General features: G+C 43.1%; 1 long non-coding RNA gene and 1 pseudogene across 2 annotated transcripts in view; both read left to right on the top strand.

Moving 5' to 3' along the window:
- The window catches only part of LOC115029575 (uncharacterized), a 42,531-nt gene that overhangs the window by 11,153 nt on the left and 9,747 nt on the right, over positions 1 to 21,631 (top strand). The window lies entirely within an intron of this gene.
- LOC147005836 (heterogeneous nuclear ribonucleoprotein A1-like) lies at positions 9,550 to 10,558 on the top strand (annotated as a pseudogene).

Genomic DNA, 21,631 nt, shown 5'->3' with positions numbered 1-21,631 from the left:
GCACTGAGTCTATCTATTCTTGGCTACGTAAATGGAAATGTTAATTTTACTAACCTTATTTGTGACTTTTGTTATAGTCAAACGTGCTTCAAAATGCTCAGTGAAACAATGGCTAAAGACACTGAGCAGCAATTCCACAGAACCTTTAATTTTTCTGCAGGAAATATTGAGTGCATCAAATTCATGTGCAACAGTTCCATCCATCCCTCTGCTTTGTGTGCACCACTGCCTCACATTTATTAGCTACTTCTCTTGCTGTGATAAAATATCATGACCAAAGCAAATTTAAAGAAAGAGAGGTTCCAGAGGAACAGGAGTCCTTCGTGGTAGTAAAGTGGTAAGTATTGTGGCTAGAGTAGCAAGCTTAGAGCTTGCAGTTTGAACCAAAAGCAAGAATCAGAGAGTGAAATGGCAATGGTGTGTGGCTTTTAAGTCTCAAAAGTCCCCAGGAATGTATTTCTTCCAGAAAGACCACACCCCCTAAACCTATCTTAATAGGACACCAACTGGGGACTGAGTATTTAAGCATCTGAGCCTAAAGGGACATTCTCATCCAAACCACTGCACCATCTCAGAAGGTCATTGTGCCTCATTCTTCAAGTCTGAAGAATGGGAAATTGAATTGGGATTTGTAACTGAGCTACATAATGAGCTTTCTAAAACACTGAGGCATGGTAGCAGGTCCTCTTAACCCCAGCACTGGAGAAGTGTAGGCAGTGGTAATCCCACTGGGAACACCACTACCACAATTTTGAGCCACATTTAAAGCACGCTTTAATTAAATATCTGCCAGAAAGATGGACTCTGGTCAGGTCCATTCCTGGGCTCCCAGAAAATGGTGAAGAGTCACATCCAGAGGCATAAAAAGGCAACCCCATAAGGCCACTGTATTTCCCACCAGATCCACCCAGGGGCACGCTTATATGCTAACATACTTCCTGCCTATGTACCTCTGCCTACATCCAAGCAGGCAAGTGTACAACATCCTAACATATTTCCTGTGGATTACATGTGACCAAGCACATCCAGTGCGGTTGAGTCAATTTTGTTTAGGGGAACAGAAACATGCTATTTGTTCTCCCCCATAAAGAATTGCCTCCAGCATTTCAGGAGGTATCTGTCATTGTGCAAGGGGCTTACAGGTTAGAAGGACTTTTCTTTCATGAGTCTCTTAGGCACAATAATTAAAACTTAAAACAACATTGGCTCTCAAAGCCAGAGCATCTTCAGCTAAATAGCCAGTTGAAGCTTAGCCTGAGCTCTGTGAAAGCCCCTTCTGGTTCAGGTAGGGATATGTAAAATGCGCACCTCAGTTCCTAGTGCCAGACACTGATTACTATATAAATTATATATATTAATAAAACAGTTTTCTAAGAGTTTTGAACCTTTTCCACTCTAAAGTTGATTCTCTTTTCTGTTTTTATTTTCAGTTCTGGAAATGGTACTTGACCTCCCTAATGCCAGGGCTTTAGGCAAGCAATCTACCACTGAGCCCCCTAAAGCTAACATACCAAACAAAACAGATTCTTCCTGTGGTCAAACTAGCCACACCCTGACTACACTTCCTCATTCAAATTCCTTTAATTATGGATAGCAAATACCTGTGTATATGGATAGTATAACCTGTGGGCAGGCTATACATTGTTAAGAAGATGCCAGCTGTATAATGTTACTCTGGCACAATAATTAGTTTGAGGCTCCCCATTAGCTTCAAGAAACCAGAGCACCACAGGTTATGTGAGGTGGCTTAGCTAGCTGAGATGGCTGTGTGCGGGCTTTATTTTAACATTTCAGGGTTATAGGAGATGGAATCTTGTTCACACCAGCACAGTGAGTTGCTGAAAGGTCTAATTCACTTGATAGGTGGCTGTCTTAATCAGGGTTACACCATGACCAAAGCAACTTGGGGAGGAAAGAGTTTATTCGACTTACAATTCCACAGCACTGTTTATCCTGAAGGAAGTCAGGACAGAAACTCACACAGGACAGAAACCTTGAGGCAGAAGCTGACACAGGAGCTATGGAGGAGGGCTGCTTTACTGGCTGCCTCCTCCCGTCTTACTCACCCTGCTTTCTTAGAGAGCCAGGACCGCCAGCCCAGAGGTGACATCACTCCTCTCAGATGACTATAGCTTGTGTCAAGTTAACAACAACAACAAAAAAGGCAGCACAGTGGTCATTGACTTAGCATACTGTAGAGCCTGGGGGTGTGGGGGAGGATAGAAGAGGGTTGGACCTTCCTGGAGTTACAGATGTGCTTTCCTCCCTCCAGGTGTAGCGGAAAAGCACTTGCTTAAGAGGATCTGTAGACTTCTTGTTTTAAATTCACGGGACTTTGGCTTTCTTTTTTTTTTTTTTTTTCTTTGAGGTGCTGGGAGTTGTGCCCAAAGGAACTGTCCTGGAACTCACTCAGTAGTCCAGTCTGTCCTCGAACTCAGAAATCTGCCTGCCTCTGCCTCCCAAATGTTGGGATTAAAGGCATGCGCCAGCCGGGTGTGGTGACACAGGCCTTTAATCCCAGCACTTGGGAGGCAGAAGCAGGCGGATTTCTGAGTTCGAGGCCAGCCTGGTCTACAGAATGAGTTCCAGGACAGCCAGGGCTACCCATGCACCACCACTGCCCAGGTAATCCTGGAACTCTTTATGTAGACCAGACTGGCCTTGAATTGACAAGACCCACCTGACAAAACTCTGCCTGCTGATTGCTGGGCCATCACACCCAGCCTAAATGAAGTATTTCTTAAATACTGTAGTATATTATATGGTCTAGCATGACACTCTTATGTTTGAAGTGGTATGAGAAAACATACAGGGGGTAAAGCTATAGCTCAATGGTAAAACATTTACCTAGCATATGTAGAGCCCTACGGTTAATCTCCAGTACTTTAAAGGGGGGGGTAGTACCCACATTTAATACTCTGGAGCCAGAGGCAGGTGGACCTCTGTGGATTTGAGGCCACCCCTGGTCTCCAAAGTGGATTCTAGGTCAGTGGTGAGACCTTGTCTCAAGAAGAAAAAGAATTCACAGGGATTTTATACTCACCCAATTGTCTTGAACCTACTTCCTCTTGTGTAACTAAACTTGTTAATCCCTCAGTAACCTTCCAGTTCACTGCCTGAAGCTTGATAGGTTCGCTGTGGGGCTCAGCCAGCGGTCTAAGATGTGCTGGTCTTAGCCAGCCGTGGTGGCAGTGCATGTGGCAGCAGTCCAGCAGAGGCAGGCAGATCTCTGTGAGTTCAAGGCCAGCCTGGTCTACAGAGTGAGTTCCAGGACAGCCAGGGCTATACAGAGAACAACAAAACAACAACAAATACAACAACAAATTATATATATATATATATATATATATATATATATATATACACACACACATATATATACCAGTCTCTTCCTTGTTAGCATGGCTGGTAATAGTAAAAGTTCACTCTTTCTAGAATGTATGTGTGTGTGTGTATATATGTGTGTATATATATACACACATATATGTATATATATATGTGTGTGTGTATATATGTGTGTGTGTGTGTTTCTTCCTTGTTAGTATGGCTGATTAAATAGTGAAAGTTCACTCCTTCTAGAATCAAATGGCTCCTGATTCAACTGCCTGTGATTTTAAGTCAGTTTGAATAAACAACCAGGAATGTCCACAAGTCTTCTATTAAATTCTCCATTATCTCTTCTTCTTTCCATCCTTCAGACCTTATAATCAGATTTAGGGTATTACAGAATGTGTAGTCTATCATAATACCTGAAAAGCAAAGCAAAGCAAAACAAATCAGGAACTTGGAGACGGTCTCTAAAAAATGATGTAAGGGTTTTTTTGGTAGTTTGCTGATTTGGTTGGTGGATTTCTAATTTTCATTTTATGTGTATCGATGTTTTGCTTGCATGTATGTTAATGCACCATGTGTGTGCCTGTTGCTCAAGGAGGCTGTGTTAGACCTGGGTCAGGGGAACATTTCCAAGACAGTCTGATTAAAGCAAGCTGTGTTTAGAAGTGCACAGGGCCAGGCAGTGGTGGCACACGCCTTTAATCCTAGCACTTGGGAGGCAGATGCAGGTGGATTTCTTAGTTCGAGGCCAGCCTGGTCTACACAGTGAGTTCCAGGACAGCCAAGGCTACACAGAAAAACCCCATCTCAAAAAAACCAAAACAACAAAACAAAACAAAAGAAGTGCACAAGGGACTGGCCAGAGGAATTCCTCTCTGTAAGTCAGGGTTTCAGAGGGCAGCACCTCGCTGACTTTTGAGATCCCTGTTATAGTGAAAGGTTAGGGTTGGCAGAAATCAGCTGTTGAGATAATTGGCTGTTATCACCTGGACAGAAGAGTGGGGTCTCAGCCTCAAGACCATCTGTAGGGTACATAAGTGTGATAGTAGCACCTGGACAGAAGAATGGGGGACTCAGGGCTCAAGGCCATCTGTGGGGTAGATAAGTGCAAGAATACATCATGTGCAAGGGGAGTCACCTACCACAAATGTTCAGTGGGTGTCAAGGCAAAGGGGTGAGTATGCATCATCGGTTACAAGCTCAGCATAGGCTGAAAACCATGGTTTGGGCTGGAGAGATGGCTCAGCAGTTAAAAACACTGACTGCTCTTCCAGAGGTTCTGAGTTCAATTCCCCGCAACCACATGGAGGCTTACAAGCATCTGTAATGGGATAGATTCCCTCTTCTGGTGTATCTAAAGACAGCAACAGTGTACTTACATCCATTAAATAAATAAATAAATAAATAAATCTTTTTAAAAACCATGGTTTGCAGGATACATTATGCTAAAGAAATAGGAACTTATTCTTTTTTTTTTTTTTTTTTTTTTTTTTTGGTTTTTTCGAGACAGGGTTTCTCTGTGTAGCCCTGGCTGTCCTGGCACTCACTTTGTAGACCAGGCTGGCCTCGAACTCAGAAATCCGCCTACCTCTGCCTCCCGAGTGCTGGGACTAAAGGTGTGTGCCACCACGCCCGGCTGGAACTTATTATTGGAAGGCATGGAGACTTAGTAACGATGTCCAACAGGTGGCTCCTTAACAACAGTGTGGCCCCGGTTTTGGTTTCACAGCTGGAAGGATTTTAAACTCCTTAAGACACTGGCAAGGGGCTGGTGAGATGGCTCAGTGGGTAAGAGCACCCGACTGCTCTTCCAAAGGTCCAGAGTTCAAATCCCAGCAACCACATGGTGGCTCACAACCATCCGCAACAAGATCTGGCGCCCTCTTCTGGAGTGTCTGAAGACAGCTACAGTGTACTTACATATAATAAATAAATAAATAAATCTTTAAAAAAAAAAAAAAAAGACACTGGCAAGTTTTAGAACAGTGGGTTGTGAAACGGGGGAAAAAAAGTAGCCAAATCACAAGAAATGAATTGGATACCTTTATCCATAAATAGGTTTTAGGATGATGCTAGAGTCAGAAATGAGGCAAGACAAAGCGTGTATGGATTTGTCATGAATGAAGACTGGATGTACTTCTTGTGTCCGTGATGGAATTTGGTTTTATCTGTCTTGAGAAAGTGTCTTGCAATGTTGCCCAGACCTGTCTCCAACTCCTGGACCCAGGTGCTCCTGCTGCCCAAGTTCCTGGGTAGCTGAGAGGACAATCACATTATTCTTGATTGACAGGATGCATTGAGTTTCCAGGTTCTTAGTGTCTAGTCAGGAAAGAGTAAATGAGCACAGTTTGTTTGTTTTTGGTTTTTCAAGACAGGGTTTCTCTGTGCAGCCCTGGCTGTCCTGGAACTCACTTTGTAGACCAGGCTGGCCTTGAACTCAGAAATCTTCCTGCCTCTGCCTCCCGAGTGCTAGGATTAAAGGCGTGCGCCACCACGCCCAGCACGAGCACAGTTTGTAAACACAACAAAGTAACTTTATTCAAAAGGAAGCTGTAAGCACAGGTCACAATCAGACCACAAGCTCTGGGCTCCAGGATTTTGTCTGGGACGACTTCTTATGGACTCAGAAGGAAGGGAGGAATGGCTACTAAGGGACATTGTTTGAGTGGTTCTTTATTTTGATAGACAGATTTAAGTTATGTAACCTCTTTTCTACTGCTCATGGTCGACCGCATGATTACTCAATTATACATAGGCATAAGTAGATAAATAGGGGGTTCTCCCAAAAACTTCATTTAGAGAACAGTTTGCTATGTTGCACATGTGTTCAAAACCAGTTTGGGCATCTTCAAAGCCAGACATAACTGGGATACAGTTGAATAGAATCTCTGTGTTTGATGACCAGCACCAGAGGAAGTTTATTGCATTGTTTAGAGAGGGATGTTGTTGCCTGTGCCCTGGACTACTCGACGCCCAACCCTACCAGCCCTTGGTGGTTGGAGATGAGGTGGCACAGAGTCAAACTCCACTGCTGCAAGCCCCTTTAATGCCCTCCACCCGCACCCCCATTGGTCCCAAGAAAGCATCTTTTCTAAACAACAGTTCCTGATTGGCTGGCATTATTTGTACCAGCAATGCTTGGTCTCTCAGGCAGTCCTCAGTTAGGTCTTCCTGTAGGAACACTGGTGTCTCAGGCAGTCTTCAATTAGATCCACCTATAGGAGATGTTTTTGTTGCTGCGAAGCTCCAGTGTTTACATAGATGTGGCCCTGCCATTCCTGCTACAGGATGTGTATGAACAACACGAAGGCAGGGCATCCTAAGTTGCTAACTGGTTGCTAGGGGTATTGTTCCAAGAAGGGTATGTGTGTGCACAGTACATACAGGAAAGAGTTTCAATTTGCAAAGCGTCTTCACTAAAGAGGGGTGTCCGTCTAATCGAAGAGAAACGGACTCCCAGTATATTCCCTATACATCTTCTACTCAACATGCCACCATGCTTGGCAATAAAATTATATTATGTTAATTATACAATATTGTTTCATTTACTTACTTACTTATTAAATAGAGTTTCTCTATGTAGCTTTGGCTGTCCTGGAACCAGCTCTGTAAACAGGTTAGTCTCCAACTCAGAGACCTGCCTGCCTCTGCCTCCAGAGTACAGAGATTAAAAGTGTGCACCACCACTTCCCAGCTGTGGTTTCGGCTTTTGTGTACAGTCTGTGGAGTGACAGCTCTGAGATAGCCAGGCACATGGTGGCTCACTGTTATACTCCCAGCACTCGGGCAACACGGCTAGACTAGTCAGATACCTACGCATGTGAGGTGAGTTAGGGATAGTGAGACTAAAACAAAAAAAACTAAACTGACATGTCCTAAGCTCAATCAAAAGGGCTAGGGGTTGGGGGAGAGGATCGGTGAGGGAGCTTATGAGCTAACAAGCACTGAGCTAAGACTTTCACTTTTTGGCTGTTTGTTGGTTGGTTTTGGGGACAGGGTTTCTTTGTGTGACTCTGGCTGACCTGGAATTCTGTAGACCAGCCTGGCTTTGAACTTACAGAGATCCCTCTGCCTTTGTCTCTCTAGTGCTGGGATAAAGGTGTGTACCACTACTGCCCAGGTGACTTTCACATTTTTAAATATATCTTAAACTCTGGCCATGGTCAACATGTTTGCTTTTATCTCAGTCTTAAGTACTAATATTAACTCTCTCAGTCCACACATTACACACACGTATCACACATAGGCGCACATATGATTAAGGAAGCTGCAAAGGGATGTTTCAAAGAGAACCAATTGAAGGCCAGCAGAAGGCTGATGGGCTGTAAAGGAATCTCCATGGGGATTTTTTTTATTAAATATTTTCTTTATATACATTTGAAATGCTATCCCGAAAGTTCCCTATACCCTTCCTCCGCCCTGCTCCCCTTCCATGGGGATTTGATAATGACAGTTGGAGGTCTGCTGGAGGTTCCACTCCAGAGTCAAGCCTGGGAGGTCAGAGTTGAGGTTAGCCTCAGAGTCAAGTTAGCCACACAAGCAAGGTGTGGGACTGTGGAGGCTGAAGAGGCAAAAGACAGGGCTGGGCCAGAAGGATGAATAGACAACAATCCCAGACAGACTATCACATAAATAGATATTTGATGACTAAGTAGGTTGGGTCAGCAGTGAGGAGACTGAGCCAAGCTGAGGTCCCTGAGAAAGTCAGGAGTTCTCTGCCTGTCAATCCTCCTGACACACGGGCGGTCAGATGACAGACTGCAAGGCTAGATGTCTTCCTCTTGGTAGAGTCCAGGTGAGGGTGAGCCACGCTTTTCTCAGGCTAGTGTGACCTCCCAGGCCTGTTTTTGCATGTTTGTGGGAGTAAGGCACACATGTGTACAGGTACATGTGCTTGCATGTGTGGAGGACAGCCTCGAACATCTGCTACCTTTTCTTATTTTCAGGCAGGGTCTCTCATTGGCTTGGAACTCACCAAGCAGTCTACACTGACTGCCCAGCCAGCACCAGGAATCTGCCTGCCCCTACTTCTCCAGCTCCTGTCACTTGGATTCTAGGGATCAAGTTCAGGTCCTCCTGTTTGCTCTACAAGTACTTCAGTGACTGAGCTGTCGCTCCAGCCCCATTTCTGGCCATTCTTATATGATTGTAATACTCCTAGGTACTGATACTCTCCTGATTGATTCTGAAAATTTTGTAGGGTTGCACTTGTCTTAGTTTTAGGGACAAGTTATGTATCTGCCTTGTGGATGATAGCAAACAAAAGCTAGTGTTTAAGTGCCCAACAAGGTACAGAGTCATCTGTCTCTGTGTTTGTACTCGAAATAGGGTTCAAAGCTGTTTGTAAAATGGAGTCTCTCGGGACAAGGCAGAGTATGAAAAACCACTGTTTTACACAATATGGAGTAATGTAGAACACAGCCTGATCACCACCTCTAGACTCCTAAGAGCAATTATTTTTGTTTCTTTCCTTTCCTTTCCTTTCCTTTCCTTTCCTTTCCTTTCCTTTCCTTTCCTTTCCTTTCCTTTCCTCTCTCTTTTTTTTCTGTTGTTTTTGTCTTTTTTTGTTTGTTTGTTTGTTTTGGTTTTGTTTTGTTTAGGTTTTTTTTTGAGACAAGGTCTTGCATGTAATCCTGGATGTCAAGGAACTCAAAAAGATGTGTCAGACAAGTGCTGGGATTATGTGCATGCACATGTGATGTGACTACAACAATCACATCAAACCACACATTAACTTTTGTGCAAATCTTACCACCAAGGCTACCAGCACATGTAGCAAGCAAAGTAATTTCGTCCTTTTATAATTTTATTAGTGCATCTAATAGTGTTATATTTAGTTGTTTCCAAATCATTTTTCTGATGTGTGTGACCCTTCTTCTGTACTTGTATGACAGTTCCCTTTGCTATTAAGAAGCTTTTCTTTTTTTTGGCTTTTTCGAGACAGGGTTTCTTTGTGTAGCCCTGGCTGTCCTGGCACTCACTTTGTAGACCAGGCTGGCCTCGAACTCAGAAATCCGCCTGCCTCTGCCTCCCGAGTGCTGGGATTAAAGGCGTGCGCCACCACGCCCGGCTTAAGAAGGACAGCCAGGCTCAGAGAAACCCTGTCTCGAAAAACAAAAAAAAAAAAAAAAAAAAAAGAAGCTTTTCGCAGGACAGCCAGGGCTACACAGAGAAACCCTGTCTTGAAAAACCAAAAAACAGCTTTCTGCTCTTTGACGCTGCGGAGGAAGCATCGCTGAAGGCTCTCGTAACTCTGCCGTCATGTCTAAGTCTGAGTCTCCCAAGGAGCCAGAACAGCTTCGGAAGCTCTTCATCGGAGGGCTGAGCTTCGAAACAACCGACGAGAGTCTGAGGAGCCATTTTGAGCAATGGGGAACACTAACCGACTGTGTGGTAATGAGAGATCCAAACACCAAGAGATCCAGGGGCTTTGGGTTTGTCACATATGCCACTGTGGAAGAAGTGGATGCTGCCATGAATGCAAGACCACACAAGGTGGATGGAAGAGTTGTGGAACCTGAGAGCTGTCTCTAGAGAAGATTCTCAGCGACCAGGTGCCCACTTCACTGTGAAAAAGATCTTTGTTGGTGGTATTAAAGAAGACACTGAAGAACATCACCTATGAGATTATTTTGAGCAGTATGGGAAGATTGAAGTGATAGACATTATGACTGACAGAGGCAGTGGGAAAAAGAGGGGCTTTGCTTTTGTTACCTTTGATGACCATGACTCTGTGGATAAGATTGTTATTCAGAAATACCATACTGTGAATGGCCACAACTGTGAAGTAAGAAAGGCTCTGTCAAAGCAAGAGATGGCTAGTGCTTCATCCAGCCAGAGAGGTCGCAGTGGTTCTGGAAACTTTGGTGGTGGTCGTGGAGGCGGTTTTGGTGGCAATGACAATTTTGGTCGAGGAGGGAACTTCAGTGGTCGTGGTGGCTTTGGTGGCAGCCGTGGTGGTGGTGGATATGGTGGCAGTGGGGATGGATATAATGGATTCGGCAATGATGGAAGCAATTTTGGAGGTGGTGGAAGCTACAATGATTTTGGCAATTACAACAATCAGTCTTCCAATTTTGGGCCGATGAAGGGAGGAAACTTTGGAGGCCGGAGCTCTGGCCCTTATGGTGGTGGAGGCCAGTACTTTGCTAAACCACGGAACCAAGGTGGCTATGGCGGTTCCAGCAGCAGCAGTAGCTATGGCAGTGGCAGGAGGTTCTAATTACATACAGCCAGGAAACAAAGCTTAGCAGGAGAGAAGATCCAGAGAAGTGACAGGGAAGCTACAGGTTACAACAGATTTGTGAACTCAGCCAAGCACAGTGGTGGCAGGGCCTAGCTGCTACAAAGAAGACATGTTTTAGACAATACTCATGTGTGTGGGCAAAAACTCCAGGACTGTATTTGTGACTAATTGTATAACAGGTTATTTTAGTTTCTGTTCTGTGGAAAGTGTAAAGCATTCCAACAAAAGGTTTTACTGTAGACCTTTTCACTCATGCTGTTGATTGCTAAATGTAATAGTCTGATCATGACGCTGAATAAATGTGTCTTTTTTTTTTTTTAATGTGCTGTGTAAAGTTAGTCTATTCTGAAGCCATCTTGGTAAACTTCCCCAACAGTGTGAAGTTAGAATTCCTTCAGGGTGGTGCCAAGTTCCATTTGGAATTTATTTATGGTTGCTTGGGTGGAGAAGCCATTGTCTTCAAAAACCTTGATGTTGTTAAACTGCCAGTTACTGTTGTAACTTTTAATGAGTTTCACCATTGAAAGGGTCATCCAAGCAAGGTCACAATTTGGTTATAAAATGGTTGTTGGCACACCCTATGCAATATCAAAATTGAATAACGGTATCAGATAAAATAACAGTTGGGAATGAAGCTTGTGTATCCATTATCATGTGTACTCAATAAACGATTTAATTCTCGTGAATGGAATGACTGTATGGATTTGGGACTGGCAGAGATTTGGACTTTCCCTACCCAATGCCCCTGGTAAATGCTCATTGTTTGTTACCACAGTGCAAGTTCAAAGCTCTGCCAGCAGAGAGGCCAACTGCTGGTAATGCCACCTATATAAGTCCAGAGATTAGCATTGTCGGGGCATCTTAAAAACTGATAATTAGTTAAGAACTCTAATTGCCCTAACCCATAGGCTGTAGTGAAGGAAAACTGCAGTTTAACTGGGTTGTGAGTGGGTGTGCTTTGGGGTTTTTTTTGTTGTTGTTTTTAATTTTAGATGATTCTAGTTCATTGGAATTTTAAATTACAAATATAATTAACCATGATTATGTGTAAAAAAAAAAAGAAAAAAGAAAAACCAAAAACCAAAAACAAAAACAAAGAAGCTTTTCGGTTTTAAGAGATTTCATTGGTCAATTGTTTTTCTTCTTTCCTGTGCTACCAGAGGTCCATTCAGGCTTCATAAGTTAGTCAAATGTGCTTTTCCAAAAATATTTATGGGACGCATATGAGAATTAAATTATCCTTGCTCCTGTTGGAACAGAATTGTGTTGTATGCGCTCCACAGTTCACAATGACCAGTGACCCTGTGCCATCACAGTGACCAGTGATCCTGTGCCATCATAGTCTCTGATTTGGGGGGGGGTGCATTTAGAGACAGGGTTTCTCTGTATAGCCCTGGCTATCCTGGAACTCACTTTGTAGACCAGACTGGCCTCAAACTCAGAAATCTGCCTGCCTCTGCCTCCGGAGTGCTGGGATTAAAGGTGTGTGCCACCACGCCCAGCATAGTCCCCGATTTTAACTATGGATTAGGTATTGGATAATAGAGCTTTTGGAAGATATATACATAGTCTATGAATGTTACACTTGCAAATGTATGTGCACTGTGTGCCCAAGAAAGCCAAAAGAGGACATCAAATTCTATAGAACTAGAGTTATAGACAGTTGTGAGCTGTCATGTGGGTGCTGGACCATGAACCTGAGTCCTCAGAAAGAGCAGTTAAGTGCTTTGAACCAGTATGGACACAACCTGCTATCCTTTGTAGTGCCTGCTCCTGCTCTGCTCATATGAAGTCCTGTGTCCCTGAAACTGAATAAACCGGCCTTAGTGTGATGTTTAAATGGGGTATGTGTTGTCTCCAATACTCAAATTGCCCCATTAGTCTTTGTGCTTTGTATTTCAATGCAGGTGTCCCTGTTGTCATAATTCTTTCTGTCACGGCCCTGCCTGCCATCTTATGAGCATATAATGAAAGATCCTGACAGGATGTAAAAGGTCACAGAAGCCCTGAAATTGGCAAAATAGATTTCATTGTTAGTAGAACTAGCTTCACTGACTTTTAGAAAAATAGAGGTGCACAATGCTCTGGCTGCTCCTCGAACCTGCGTGTCTGCCAGTGTTCTGACCAGGTGTGTGCCCACTGCTGCACCTCACTGCCAGGTGTTTGTGATATTGGTTGCTATATTGATTGCTGGGAAAGAGTCGGAAAATCTCCCCAGCAACCATAGTCAGGGCCAATCCGGAGTTACTGCACCTTCATTAGACTCCTTCCTTGTTTCCCTCCTATACTCATTTCTTGAGGAATCAATCATTTTAGAATAGACATTGTTTAGATCTGGAAATCCCTTCCCCACTTCTCCTTTCCCCCTTAAGGACCTATAAAAACTGGGACCTCTTTCCCCTCAAGGTCGACTCCTCTACCCCTGCGTGGGATACGAGTCGTCCCCAGAGCTCTGGCTTTCCCCGAATAAAGCCTCATGTGGTTTGCATCAAGCTTGGTCTCTCATGAATTCTTGGGGGTCCACTATTATCCCGAGGCCTGAGCGAGGGGCTCCTCTCGGAGTCTTTCAGTAACACCCAACAACATTTACGAGTGGCTTTGTTTCTGCTTCTGTTGTTTTTCCCTTGCTAACTGTCCAACTCTTGTTTCTAAGGATTTTGTGTGTGTGTGTGTGTGTGCATAGTGTATGTAGTTTTTTGTGTGCATAGTGTATGTAGTTTTATATTGTGAGCATGTGCACGTGAGTGCTGTGCATGTAGAAGCCAGACAAGTTCACACAATATCTTCCACTTTCACTCTCTGTCTTATCATTTAGGTTTCCAGACAGGGTCTCTTATGAAGCCCTTGTCACTATGACGATCAGGATGGCCTCAAATTCACAGAGATTCTCTCGAGGGCTGGGAGTCAAAGTGTTCAGCCATATCATCATTCCACCTTCTCTCTCTCTCTCTGTCTCAAGATTTATTTATTTTACGTATATAAGTACATTGTAGCTGTCTTCAGACACACCAGAAGAGGGCATCCATTATAGATAGTGTGAGGCACCATGTGGTTGCTGGGAATTGAACTCAGGACCTCTGGAAGAGCAGTCAGTGCTTTTAACCACTGAGCCATCTCTCCAGCCCCCACCTTATCTCTTAAGACAGGGTCTCTAGCGAACTCAGAACTGGACAATTGTCTAGACCAGCTGGCCAGTAACTTCAGGGACCTTCCCATGTGATGGTTAATATTGCTCGTCAACTTGACAGGATCCAGGGTTACCCATGAGACAAGCCCCTGGAGTTAGATAGATTAGGCTAATTTAGACATGCCTATGAAGTTTAGTTTTATTTTCTTTCTTTTTGTTTGTTTGTTTTGTGTTGTTGCTGAGACAAGGTTTCTCTGTTCAGCCAGCCCTGGCTGTTCTGGAACTTGCTCTGTAGACCAAGCTAGTCTCAAACTCAGAGATCCATCGGCCTCTGCCTCATGAGTGCTGGGATGAAAGGCATGTGCCACCACTGCCTGGTTGAGGTTTTCTTTCTAATTATTGGGTGTGTGTGTGCACCGTTGGGGTGGGGCAGGGGCACATGAGCCATGGTGCACCTGTGGAGGTCAGAGGACAGCTTTACAGAGTCAGTTCTTTCCTTCTGCCTTTATGTGAGATTTACAGATGGAATGCAGCTCAAGAGGCTTGTTTCTCAGTGCAGCTACCCACTGACCCATCACCAGCCTGGGGTGTTCTTGATCACATTAACTGAAGTGAGAATGTTCACCCTGAATGTGTTGAGCAACTTTGGCAGCTGCTAGCAGAGAACCAAGGGGAAAGACCTTGCTTTACGTCTGCTCTCCTTTTCATCTTGCTGGCTAGTGCATCTTCCTGGTTCATGGGTTTTATCTAGCCTGTGGCTGCTACTGCCATCTTTCACTGGCATCAGAATCCAGTTTCTTCAGCCTTCCAATGTGTACTGGAGGCTTGGCAGGAATCCTCCGACTCTTCTGAACCAGCCTGAGACTATTAAGGCATCCAACCTCATGGACTGAGCAGTTACAGGGTCTTAGCCTCTGCAAAGTAAAAATGGCCGTTGTTGGATTAGCTAATCCGTATTATGTAAAACAATCTAAATAAATCCCCCTTTAATATATATTCACTTTATAAATTCTGTTCCTCGTGAGAACCTAATATAGCCTATCCATCCATCCTCAGTGCCTGGGTTATAGATGTTTGTGGCCATACCTGGCTTTTACCTGGGAGCCAATGATAGAAATTCAGTTTCCCATCTTTTCATGGCTTTACTGACTGAGTCATCTTTTCATCACTTCTATTAATAGTTTCTTTTCTGTTCCTATTTTATTACTTGTTATTCTATGATCTACACATAACAGAATTAAAGTCATAATTTGCCTATTGAAATCTGGGAGGATAGTATTGAAGTTATCTTTGGACATTAAATAGCCTTTTGGGGGGTCTCATAAATTTACATAGCTTGCTATCCCATAGAAAGGTTCTGTGTTCTTGGCTTTCCTTACCTATGCATACTGCAAAGAGTATATCAAGAATATCTGTTGTTACACAGTCCTTCAAATTATATTGATTTACTTTACGAATGACTTCTATGTCTGGTAATGTACCTGGGAGTTTTGGAGATACCCTCTAGAAGTTTCTATAAAGGGCTGGTGAGATGCCCTAGTAGGTAAGAGCACTGACTGCTCTTCTGAAGGTCCTGAGTTCAAATCTCAGCAACCACATGGTGGTTCACAACCACTGGTAATGAGATCTGATGCCCTCTTCTGGTGGGTCTGAAGACAGCTACAGTGTACTTATTTATAATAAATAAATCTTTGGACTGGTGGGAGCAGGGACTGAGTGAGCAGGGTTGACCGGAGTGAGCAGAGGTCCTAAAAATTCAATTCCCAACAACCACATGAAGGCTCACAACCATCTTATAGGTACACTGTACTCATATACATAATAAATAAATCTTTTTTTTTTTAAACAAGAAGATACTATAAGCTACAGTTGATCATTATAAACCATTAGGGGTTTTGTGTGAGTGTGTGTGCGTGTGTGTGTGTGTGTGTGTTTGTGTGTGTCTGTGTGGTGTGTCTGTGTGTGTGTCCGGGTTGTTACATGAGCTATAACATGCATATGGAGATGAGAGGACAACTTTCAGGAGTCAGTACTTGCTTTCTATGTTAGTTAAAGCTGGGTAAGTTTCAGCCTATTGTGGATTGCCATGTGGGTGCTGAGAACCAAACTCAATTTCTCTGCAAAAATAGCAAGTGCTCTTAACCACAGAGCCATCTCTCTTAGCCACTTTCCTTTGAGGGAATCCAGAGAGAATCATGCTGGCCTTGAACTTGTGATTCTCCTGTCTCTACTTTCTGAGTGCTGGGATGACAATTGTGTGTCACACCAGACATAGTGAGACATTTTCTTTAACAACAATTAAAAAAAAAAAGGTCTAGGTGTGGTAGCTTTCACCTTTAATCTCAGCACTTAGGAAGAAAAGGCAAGTGGATCTCTGTGAGTCAGAGGCTAGGCTGACTCACACGTCAAGTTCCAGGCCAAAGTCTACACATTAAGACCCTCTCTCTCTCTTGAAATTAATTAATTAATTAAAGAAAAATAAATTGGATTTTTGGTTTGGTTTGGTTTTCCAAGACAGGGTTTCTCTGTATAGCCCTGGCTGTCCTGGAACTCACTTTGTAGAATAAGTGGGCCTCGAACTCAGAAATCTGCCTGCCTCTGCCTCCCGAGTGCTAGGATTAAAGGCATGTGCCACCACGCCCGGCTTGAAGTTGGAAATTTTATTGAAATTAATGGCATATATTCAAGATTTTTTTTTTTAAAGTTTTGATTACAGGGCTGGAAAGATGGCTCAGCAGGTAAGAGTGCTGACTACTCTTCAAAGGTCCTGAGTTCAAATCCCAGCAACCACACGGTGGCTCACAACCATCCATAATGAGATCTGATGCCCTCTTCTGGAGTGTCTGAAGACAACTACAGTGTACTTACATATAATAAATAAGTCTTTTTTAAAAAAAGTTTTGACTACATATAGAATGGAAATGCTTAATTCTGCCACTGGGCAGCATTTTGAGAAATTCTTAAGTAATTTCTAATCACAAGAAGATTTCCAGAAGTGACTTTGTTAACCCAGACAAGTCAGTTTCGGTTTCCTTTTGCAGCACTGATGGTACAAATTCTTTTCCCACTCTGGACTCTCGCCTGACTCCCTTTCTCTTGCTAACTTGAGCCATCTGGCTCTGCATCTTTCCTTTGCAAAAGCAACATTCTGGTATGAAATGCTTCCTGTTTGTTCTGTGCCCCACAGTTCTGAGCCTCTAGGATGTCATACTCACGAGGACCCCACCTGATACCATTTTTATTCCTTTTTCTCTAACGTGGCTACAATATTTGGCATTGGCCCTGTGACTCCCCTGACTGTCTGAATACACACCACACTGTCTTCCTGCTTATCCTTACAGTGTGTATTGGCCAGTCTAGACAGGTCTCAGTCTGGGTTCCCTGCCTCTGGAGCCTGTTCATTTCTCTGTGATGCTGTTAACACTGACTCTTCCTCTGCTTCCTGGCCAGTTCCTTGCTGAGGGACTCTGTGACTATAGTCTTCCTCTCCCTCAGGTCTGATCTATGGATTCCCAAACAGGGCTCTGGTCCAAGCCCCACTTCTGTCTGTTTGTTTGTCTCAAGTGAAGCTCAAATTGACCTCAAACTCAATATCCTGTCTATAAAGTACTTGGGTTCCAAACGTGCAACACCACATTCACCCTGACCTTGAACTTCCTATGTGGCTGAGGACGACTTTACACTTGTGTGTGGCCACCACACCTGGAGTTCTGTGGAGTTAGGAATCTCAGTTTAGGCTTCAGGAGTCCTAGGCAAGCAGACAATCAGCAGAATTAGCATCCTTCCCTCTCATGTACATTTATCGTAGTTTTGAAAAACAAAATTAATATATACATTTTAAAATTCAATTTTCTTTGAATTCATTTTTTTGAAAATTTTTTTAAAGATTTATTTATATTTATTATATCTAAGTACACCTTAGCTGTCTTCAGACACACCAGAAGAGAGGGCGTCAGATCTCATTATGGATGGTTGTGAGCCACCATGTGGTTGCTGAGATTTGAACTCAGGACCTCCGGACAAGCACTCAGTGCTCTTACCTGCTGAGCCATCTCTCCAGTCCTTTTCTTTGAATTCATATAGCATTAAATGTTGCATGTCAGGCCAGGTGTAATGATTTACTTTTGAGACAGACTCTCACTGAGCTGAAGTTCACCCTTTTGGCTAACCAGGGTGACCAGTGAGCCCTGGGTTCCTCCTCTCTCTGTCCCTCCAATGCTGAGGTGTCAGACATGTGTCCCCATACATGACTTTTATGTGAGCGCAAAGATCCCAAACTCGGGCTCTCAGTGCACATCTCTCGGGTCCTCCCGCATACCTTTTTCCATACAAGTTTTACTCTCTAACCCATGTTGTGTTGAAATCTTGATCCTTTACCCTCCAAATCCTGGCTCAGTTTCTGTCTACAGCATAATTTATAAAGTTATTATAATCTTCTTTCATTTGCTTTTTTCCTCTGCAAGAGTTTTTGTTTTATTGAGACATCTTGTGTAGACCATGCTGGAGTCACACTTGCTAAGTAGTGGAGGCTGACTTCAAACTCCTGTTTTATTTTCCAAAGCACTGGGATTACAGGTGGCACCGACATGCCTTGCTAGAGTTAACATAATTTTTTTTTTTTTTTGGTTTTTCGAGACAGGGTTTCTCTGTATAGCTCTGGCTGTCCTGGACCTAACTCTGTAGACCAGGCTGGCCTCGAACTCAGAAATCCACCTGCCTCTGCCTCCCAAGTGCTGGGATTAAAGGCGTGTGCCACTGCTGCCCAGCTGAGTTATCATAATCTTATTGAGAAAACACAAAAAGGACAGGCAGTGGTGGTGCACGCCTTTAATCCCAGCATTTGGGAGGTGGGGGCAGGCAGATTTCTGAGTTTGAGGCCAGCCTGGTCTACAGAGTGAGTTCCAGGCCAGCCAGGGCTACCCAGAGAAACCCTGTCTCGAGAAAACAAACAAACCAAAAAAAAAAAAAAAAAAAAAATAGAAGAAGGAGAAGAAGAAGAAGGAGGAGGAAGAGGAGGAGGAGGAGGAGGAGAAGGAGAAGGAAAGAAAATAAAAAGATACAAAGAAAAAGTATGTGTCAATGTCCATCATAAGGATAATTAGCAAATTTAATTCAGTATTAGATGAAGTGATGCAATTTAGGAATCCAATCTCAGTTTAAATATTTGTAAAAATTAGTCCTAAACCACAATACAAAAAGGAAACAAAATGTTCTTAAATGGTGAGGCATCTTTTCATCACTGTCGCCCTCCCCCTAAATAATCTTTCCTTATGGAAATAACAAACAAGGCAAGGAGGCTTTCCCTTCCCAGTTTTTTTCTGTAGAATACTAGAAGCCTCAGTCATCAAAAACCCAAGAAAAAGGGATGAAGTTGTACAGTTTTCTGTTTGATTTTTGAAACACCACAGAGCCCAGGCCTCCACCTTTTAATACTTGTGCCTTAGGTTTCCCAGTGCTATAATTACAGGCATGTGCAGCCATGCCAGGGTAAAAGTTCTATGATTAAAAAGGAATAAAAATCATTATTCATAAGTGATATGCATGTGTAGAAATATGAATAATTATTAAAATGGGTAGATGTTTTTTAAAAGACTAAAAATCAAAATTAGTGTTTAAAGACAATCGAGCTCTTATGTACTAGGAATAAACAGGTAGAAAATGAAATTTTTAACAAATACTACTTAAAGCAATACCAAACAAAACTCAGCATAGCATTGGCTGGATAATGGGGTTGAAAAAATGATTAGAAAATCAGGTGGAATCTAAATAAATTCTATAGTTGAGGTCATCATTGTTTACCAATACTAACTTCATAATGGTTACGATGCATCACCATGTAGCATACTAGGGGACCTGAGGGAAAAGGATTCCAGGAACTTTCTGTTCTTTTTTATTTCTTCTGTAAATCTAAGATTATTTCAAAATAAAAAGTACCTAGAAGTTATCCTACTAAAGCTGTGTCAGACATTTATGGGAAAAATGTTGTCAAGAGATATTAAAGTAAGTTCCAAATGAGTCGAGATTCAAACCAAACTCATACTAGGAATTCAGGGTCTACTCAATGTTGATTATCTCGGGAGGCTCAATCAGCACTTAAAAGGTCTGTGGGGTTTATGAGCTTAACATTTTTCAAAAATATCTAAGGCCAACTAGGCTCAGTGTGCACAAGAATTTTTATTTTCCTGGCAGTTCCAAGGCAGAAGTAGGGGAGTCAGGTGTAAGATCATCCTCCTCCATACAGCGAATTTGAGGTCAACCTGGACTCTATAGGACCCAAGAGTAAATGCAGTGGTAAGAATCAAACATAGGGTCCTGCTCCCATTAGGCAAGTACCGATGTATTCCAGTGCCAGACTGTGTTTGGTTTTGTTTAGGAGGCTCTTTTGTCTTGGAGATGGGGCTTTAGGGGACTGGAGAGTTGGCTTGGTGTTTGAAAACACTGGCTGCTGCTCCCTGAAGGATCCAGATTCAATTCCCAGCACACAGCCCTCTGTGGCTCTGGTTCCAGGGCATCTGGTGCCCTCTTCTGGCCTCCTTGGTACTAGGCATATGCATTGTATTGGTAGGCAAAACATTCATAACACAAAAAATAAAGTTAAAAATTTTAAGTTAAGGAAAGAGAGGGAGAGGGGGAAGGGAAGGAGGAGGGGGAGGGGAGGGGGAGAGAGAGGGGGGAGGGAGAGGGGGAGGAAGAAGAAGAGGAAGAGTTGTTTTTTTTTTTTTTTTAGGAGTTTGAATTTCCTTTCCTTTATTAAAAAAAAAAAAAAAGAAAGAAAGAAAAAAGCAAAAACGAAAAAGAAAGAAAGAGAAGGGCAAAATATTACTCCAGGTCCCCGGCATCTCTACTATGTATTTTTTCCAAACAAATGCCTCAAAAAGAGACAAAGAGAATAATAGGGGTGAACACACAAGGGAGGAAGGAGAAAAAACAAAAGAGGGAGACAGGGACAAGTAAACAAGCAAAAACCAAGGATTGGGTGAAGTCTGCCTCCTCGCCAGAGAACGCCTCTGCCTACAGCCTGCTGCGTGTGCAGGAAGAGGGACTTAACTTTTGTCACAATTGAGCAAACGTAAGGATGATTTATTTGGTAAATGGTATGTACAAGATACTCAACAGGGGTAAAGGGAGTGATCACTGAAGCAAAAATATGAGATGGTAGAGAGGAAGGAAACCTTTGAGGCAGCCAGTCCACTGTTACCCTTCTAGCAAAGGCCTTAGAGGAGCTCAGACCTTTTCAATACTCTTCTCTTTCAAGGGCGGTGGGGGAGTTGGGGTAGGAAACTAAATAAAAATTCAAAACAATATATATATATATATATACACACACACACACAAGAAAATAAAACAACACATACACACAAGAAAATAAAACAACACATACACATACACACAAGAAAATAAAACAACAAATTTTTTTAAAAATCAAAGCCTCTCCAGAGCCATCTCAAAACAAAACAGTTCTCTCCTGCTCAAGTGCAGGCAATGAGCTAATGGAACAATAACCCTTCAACTGAATGTGTCTTTCTCTCCATATTTTTCTACTATAGCTCCTACGCAGAGCGGAAGTAAATATTCTGGCTATTGCCCCATTTTGGAAGAACTGGTGCCAACATGGTTGACTCGCCTGCTAGCTAGCAGCAAGTGAAAACGACAGACAGCATTGTAGTAGCCAAATGCAGAGGATTACCTTGCTCTGGCACAAGAATTCATTAAAGGTTCATAGAACTAGATGGAAAGATGGATAGGGAAGGAATCTTTCGGGGCATTTGATGTCTCTGTGTTAATAAGGAACTCCTCTCCCTCTTCCCCCTCGTGGTGGGACTCTTGCAGCCCCTATAGGGTTTTCCATAAGACTGAGCTGCCCCCCACCCCCACCCCTGAAGCGTTGTTCCTGAGCTTTTGGTCCCAGTGGTTCCCGGTCCCAG

The sequence above is a fragment of the Mus caroli genome, unplaced genomic scaffold (assembly GCF_978045245.1).
Source record: "Mus caroli unplaced genomic scaffold, Mus_caroli_1 scaffold_2, whole genome shotgun sequence".
In the NCBI taxonomy this organism is placed as follows: domain Eukaryota; kingdom Metazoa; phylum Chordata; class Mammalia; order Rodentia; family Muridae; genus Mus; species Mus caroli.
This window is presented reverse-complemented; position numbering and strand designations above follow the sequence as displayed.